The following is a 7,621-nucleotide window of genomic DNA, read 5'->3' as shown; positions in this document are numbered from 1 at the left end:
GAGAAACATTTTGCCAATTGTTTCTGCTAGAGGCACTGTGATATAGAAATCCGTAATAGAAGTATATGTTAATTACATAAAGGGAGAAATGTGCTTTGCAAAGCAAAGCCTATTGGACTCATGACATAAACATATATGTTTATGTATATGAACATATGTTTATGTGCATGAACATATATGAATGTTTATGTATATGAACATAAGCATAAAAAGTAATTTTATGTTTATATTTTTTTTCTTTAAAAATCATGCAAGAAAAGTCTGGAGACACATCAACACATTGAGAGTGGTAAACCTTGAATAGCATGATTGCAGGTGATTCTTATAAGAAAACTTTCTGGTGTGTTGTCAGAAAATCTATTAGGGGTATTCTGAAACACTACCATATTGGTATCTACATGAAAATGTACAATTATTGTCTCTCTTAGAGGCTCAAAGCCTGAATGGATTCACATTTAACAAATGGATACTTAGAAGAAGACAATTAGTATCTTGATCAAACTTTTCACTGATTTTCCTGGGGACTCTTGTCAAAACTCACATTGGCATTGATAAGTTCATTATTTCAACAATTAAATGTTAATTATGATTTTTAGTTTATTGAATGTAACATGGAGTAATCTGACTTATTAATCAACCCATCATTTTGATATATGTCCTTCAACCAATATCCATTGCAAGACTAATTTTTAAGGCTTATATCATTCAGAGATATTGGTGCTTAAAAATTGGGGGCCATTTATATTACAAAAACAAAATACAGTCTACTCAATCCTTTATGTGCCAGTGAAAAGGGAAACTAGGTCCTTTATCTAGGCATCTTTAAATGCTCCTATTTTCGATATTAAATTGGGATAACATTACAGTTTACTGTAATTCATTTTTTAAATACATTTCCATTTCTTGAGCGTCCAATACATTTCAATTTATTTAACATCCATCCATTTATTCAGCAAATATTTACTGAGCACCTCCCATGTGCCAGGAAATGTCCCAGGTCTGTGGATATATTAAGGAACAAAACAAATCTACCTCAACACATTGAGTGTGCATTGTGAAAGAGGATGAAATATACACACACAAATAATTGCATATAATGTGTCTGGAAAGGATAAGAGCTAAAAATAAAAGTAGAGAAAGTGAATACCAAGTATTAATTTTGCAATTTAAAAAAAGCGATTTAAAGAAAAATCATCAGAGACTGACTTATCATTTGTTTAATTTTATGTAATAAAATATATAGTTTTAAGTGTTTGATAATACAGTTTGACAGCTGTGTATGCCATGCTACAACTACCTGAAACAACACGCAGACCATTTCTATCTCATGATAACATTTTTCTGTATTAGTGAATATCTTCCCCTGTTCTCCATAAATAACTACTGTTCTGAGTTCTAGCACCCAGGCGTAGTTTAGTGTGTTCCTTGACTTCATATTAACAAAAAAATGACAGTATATATACGTGTGTGTGTGTGTGTGTGATCCTGTGTACATATGTGGACTACATAACTACTTTTCCTTAATATAAGGTCAATGAGACAAGTTGTGCAAGTATGAATAGTTTGTTAATTCATATGGCTGAATAGCATCCATTATGAGTTTTTAACTATTTTCATTAATACATAATAATTGGGCACATTTACAGGGAAGATAAATATATGTGTGTGTATATATATATATATATATATATAATTTTAGATATAGTTATTTATTTTGCTATTTCACTGTTACAATTTGTTACAAATACAAGGCAATCACAAAACATCAAATGTTTATCTAAACTTGAGTACAGAATGTGATGAGCTCTTCTTGGTGAATAGGCGGGCATTAGGGTTTGCATCACAAGTATCTCTTGAGAAGATACGTTGGTACATTGTCTATAACTTTTGTCTTTTTTATTCAAATGAGTTTCTCTTCCAGGTTTTATTAAAGGAGCATATACTGCCCCATCACCAAGACCCAAACATTTGTGTTTCATTTTCTTTCTTATATTTTCATTAATTTACTTAGTTACAAGTATTTACTGAATACTTTTTGTAAGGCACAATTCTAGGAATAGAAGAAACAGAATTGCACCGGACAGATGAGAGGCATTTTTAAATTTTATCCTTTTTCTTTTTTTTTTTTTTGAGACAAGTTTCACTCTGTCACCCAGGCTGGAGTAGAGTGGCCTGATCATGGTTTACTGCAACCTTGACATCCCAGGCTCAGGTGATCCTCCCACCTCAGCCTCCTGAGTAACTGGAACTTCTACAGGAAAGTTCCACCACACCTGGGTAATTTGTTTGTTTGTATTAGGGACTTGGCAACTGTTTGATTAATTCAATCCAATTAAAACTATTAATCACCACATAATGTGATATTCCCACTTCAGAAGTCATATCTCTGTTATTCAGTATCTGACCCTATGTTTTCTAAACCCAGTTTTATTTACCTCTACCCTTTTTAGTAGACTTTCATAGAGTTGCCTAGTCTTCTATTCCATGTATATTTTTATGCACCTCTCAATTCCCTATATCCAATCAAGACACATCATTAAAAACTAATAAAGTGCTTCTTTTTTTGAAATATTATTTAAGCTTCTCAACTGACAGTATTTTGGTCCACATATGACCTCCACAGTATTATATTCATGCCTCAATGGTGCCTGCAATGTTAAGTATTGGTGTACCCAGCTGGGTCACGTGTTAAACCAGATAAGCTTCCAGAGGTCAGGGCCCACATTTTACACCATATTATATTTCCTGAAGAACCGATCACTGAAATTTGAAAAATTGTTTTATAATTGAATAAATGGCCTATTAGGATATGACACATGAATCCTTTCATAAGCTTATTTATCATAAAATTGTTTTCTCTTCTGAGTGGTTGTGGCCAATTCAGAGCTAAGTAGGCCAACTTATTAAATTCTAATCACTTGGCTGAACAACAGCTGATTTCATAAATCATAGTTTAATAGCCTGTCTATAATTTCTTCAGCGTTTTCCAGCTGCATGGTAATGCTTGTTTAGCCAGTCAGTTCTATAATCGAAATTATGGAGCCAGTAGTAAAGTTAATAAATAGCCTGTTTGGTTTGGGTCATCAAGCCTTATACTAGACATTTCTGTGCTGAGATTTCTTGGATAGCTACCATATCTAATGCTATTCTCCATGTACACTACATTATTTGTTGTTTATATAAAAGAAGGGAATCCGGGCATGTGATTTTTCTAATGTGCCTTCATATTTTAAACTCTCAGTCACACCTCAGATCTTTCTATTCTGCTTTCCATAAGTTCACTGAGTTTGAAGAATGTCTAACGCCTCTAAATAATGTATCTCTATTTCTTTATCACAGCCAGCATATGGAGAAAATAAAACCATAACATTTAAAATTAACTGTAGGGTTTACATTATGACCCTAAATTTTTACTAATAAATATAAAGATAGATATTATTACACCCTCTCCCCTCTCTCTCCCACTCTACATGTGTCCATTTGTGGTGAACTCTTAGTAACTTTTAAGAAAAATTCCCACTCTTAAGAACCCTGCAGGACAACACACACACACATGCACACACTCTAGAGTCAAAACTCATTCTTCGGTCATTGGGTCCCTAGAGTATTTTCTAGGATATTTACATCATCTACTTCTAAGATATAACATTGGTGAATGCAACATACTGTAATCAAAAAGTTTGAATTTAGAATATAATATTATGGTTAAAATGTAAATGTCTTAGAATCTAGCTCTTTGTGTTTAGAAAACCGGTGAGCTATTTTTGCCTATTGGGGCTCAATCCTTGGATTTCTGTCAATGAGGATATTCTTGGAAATTACAACCTGGTCATAATCAGAATAATTTCCTGCTCTTTTTCTTTCTCCCTTTTCTATTTTCAACAAGAGGACTACATTCAACTGACTTTGTAAGAATTTGAGACCTCAGTGGCATACTCTCTTTTTATCTTTAGGCAATAAGACAGACACATAGCTTGTGCTGAATTTAGTACAAATATTCATATCTCTTATCAGAAATGTTGGCTCTCATTTGGCTGAAGAATATAACATCCAAGAATTTTGATAAGAAAACACATGCCCATGGATGTAATCCTGGGAAGCCGAGGTGGGCAAATCACCTGAGGTCAGGAGTTCAAGACCAGCCTGGCCAAAATGGCGAAACCCTGTCTCTACTAAAAATAAAAGAATTAGCTATACGTGGTGGCATGTGCCTGTTTTCTCAGCTATATGGGAGGCTGAGGCAGGAGAATAGCTTGAACTCAGGCAGCAGAAGTTGCAGTGAGATCACGCCACTGCACCCCAGCCTGGGCAACAGAGCAAGACTCCATCTCAAAAGGAAAGAAAAGACATCCCAATTATCTAAAATATATATCATGTACTCTGTGGAGAGGTAGTGTACTTTGGGTTGGGGCTCTTACCCACTGGTTTTTGAAAAGATATCTGCAATAGTTCTAAAGCTTATTTTGTCTTTATACAATGAACCTGTATCTCTGTATAAAAATCAACTATTCTAGGGAAGAAAAAAATGAAATTATTTTGCTTTCTCCTTAATTTGGAAAAACTAACCATTTTTCAACAAATAGAGTTTTTACATAAAATATTTTTAGATATATATCTGAGAGTATTATTATTAGGTTACATGGTAACTCTATGTGTAACTTTTTGAGGAACTGCCAAACTGTTTTTCATGATAGCTGTGTGATTTTACATTCACACCACCACTGTATGAGGGTTCTGGTTTCTTCACACCCTCATCAATATTTTAATTTTAATATCTACTTTTAATTACAGACATTCTAGTAGTGTGATGGTCTTGATTTTCATTTCTTTAATGGCTGATAATATGAAGCATGTTTTCATATACATATTGACAATTTATTGACAGAAATTTCTACTCAAATTCTTTCCTCATTTTTTAATTGGTTATTTGTTGTGTATTTAACATTGAGTTATACGAGATTTTAGTAGATGTATCTTTGCAAGCATATTCTCTCATTCTGTGGGTTATCTTTTCATTTCCTTGATAGTGTTTTCTGAAACAAATATATTTTTGCTGTTTATAATGTCCAATACATGTATGGTTTAGCTTGTGCTTTTATGATCATACCTAATAAGTCTTTGCCTAATTTAGGGTCATGAAGATTTATATTTATGTTTATTTCTAAGGATTTCATAGTTTTAGTTCTTTTGGTTTCTTATCCATTTTGAGTTATTTTTTATATGGTTTGAGTTAAAGGTCTAAATTCATTCTTTTGAATGTAGATATTCAGTTGTTACAGTTCCAGTCATTGAAGAGAACATTTTTCCCATTGAATTATCTTGACATTATTAAAAATCAATTTACTATGAATTTGAGCATTTTTTTTGGACTCTAAATTCTATTCAATTAATTATACATGTATACCTATATCTAGATATATACCTGTATTGAACCTTCCTATGGCAGTACTGTAATATCTTGATCATTGTTGTTCATTGTTTTTGAAATGGGGAAGTGTGAGTTCTATACATTTATTACTCTTTTGAAGATTTTTTTTGGCTTCTCTGAGTTGCTTACGTTTTTATATGATTTTTAAGAGCAGCCTATTTTCTGCCAAAAAAAAAAAAATCCAGCTCAGGTTTTGATAGGGATTGTGTTAAATGTACGGAACCATTGGAAGAATATTGCCATATGATTAATATTAAATCTTCTGGCCTATGAACATGGGATATTTTTCTGTTCAAATTTATTGTCTTTAACTGATTTTAATGATGTTTTACAGTTTTCAGTGTACAGACCTTACAGTTTTCTTGTTAAATTTATTTTAAGTATTTGATTGTAAACAAAATTATTTCTTAATTTCATTTTTGATATTTTTACTGGTATAGAGAAATATCATTGATTTTTCTATATTAATCTTGTTTTCTGCAACATGATTGAATTAGCTTATTAGCTTGAACTGCTTCCTTTTGGATTGCTAAGGATATTGTATATACAGTTCATATCATATGTAAATAAGATATTTGCAATTACTGCTTTCCAATACAGATAACTTTTATATTTAAAAGTTTCCTGGCTATTATTTCCAGTATAATTTTGAGTAGAAGTGGTGAACACAAACATCTTCATATTTTCATTGCGTATTTAGGGGAAAATAACTTTCATTCTTTCATTATTAGGTATAATGTTATATTTGAATTTTTTGTAGATGCTCTCTGTCAGGTTGAGGAAGTTTCTTTCTATTCCAAATTTGTTTAGTATTTTTTAAATTAAAAAATGGATATCATTAAATACATTTTTTTACATCTACTGAGATGATATAATTCTTGTTCTTTAGTCTTTTAATATGCTGTATTACACTGTTTGAATTGTGGATTTAAAACAACCTTGAATTTATGGACTAAATCTTATTTGGTTACTATATAGAATTATTTTTATTTATTGCTCAATGTAGTTTGCTACTATGTAATTTGGGATTTGTTATAATATTCAAAAGGGATATTCATCTCAAGTTTTCTTTTCTTTGGTTGTCTTCATCTGGCTTTGGTATCAAGACAACATTGGCCTCATTGAGTGAGAAGTGTTCCATGTTCTTCTATTGTTTGGAAAGGTTTTTGAAGAATTGGCATTAGTTTCTCTTTAAATGTTTGGAATAATTCAGTCATTTCTGGTCTTTGTTGAAATTTACCTGATTTTAATTTACATATAATTTTTAAGCTATCTAATAACAATATTCCTTCTGGTATCTACTGCTATCCCCTTTACTGCCTTGAATCTTGTATGGGCATAAATTCTTGTCTCAATTTACCACTGTTATAAATGCTAAGACCAGATTATAATATTTAACAATATCTACAGCAGAACTGAGTACAACACAAATAAGTTACTCTTCATAAACTGTCCTAAAACCGTATGTTACCTATATCTGCTCATAGAGTCCAACCAAGTATCTTATGTTCCTCTTCTCATCTTATGCCCTGGCCTGTCAACATTTTTCCTGTAGGTCTTATTCCAGTTCACCTACTCTACTAACCTGGTTCCAAATTCTGGAGATTAGATATAATAAATTTACTTTTACTACCTGCATAAATTTTACCCTGCTATTTCTGTATTATCCAGACACTTTGGCATTCCATTATAAAATGAGATCTAATTTTAATTTTGCAAAACTAAAAAGATCATTGATTTTTTTTCTCTTACCCCAGAACAAAGATATTTCCTCCCCTCATAGTTGAATCTACATCACCATCTCTAGAGAAAAAGGAAACAACAAAGAAATAAAAGCATAGTGCTAGTCTAGTCATTTAGATTTTTTTAAACTGTGATCCTGTCATTCTAAGGCACATTGGGCCCTTTTCATTTAAGTCATATCATCGTGGAATGTTTAGAAGAAGAAATCTTAGCAGCATTTGATAACTGGCCAGGTGTGGTGGCTCACATATGTAGGCCCAACACTTTGGGAGATTGAGACAGGTGGATCACTTGAGGTCAGGAGTTCAAGACCAGTATGGTCAATGTACAGAAACTCTGTCTCTACTAGAAATACACACACACACACACACACACACACACACACACACACAAATTAGCTAAAAATGGTGGCACATGTCTGTAATCCCAACTACTTGCAAGACTGAGGCA

This window comes from Cebus imitator, unplaced genomic scaffold (assembly GCF_001604975.1).
Source record: "Cebus imitator isolate Cc_AM_T3 unplaced genomic scaffold, Cebus_imitator-1.0 Scaffold493, whole genome shotgun sequence".
Taxonomy (NCBI): domain Eukaryota; kingdom Metazoa; phylum Chordata; class Mammalia; order Primates; family Cebidae; genus Cebus; species Cebus imitator.
Note: the sequence above shows the minus strand (reverse complement) of the source record.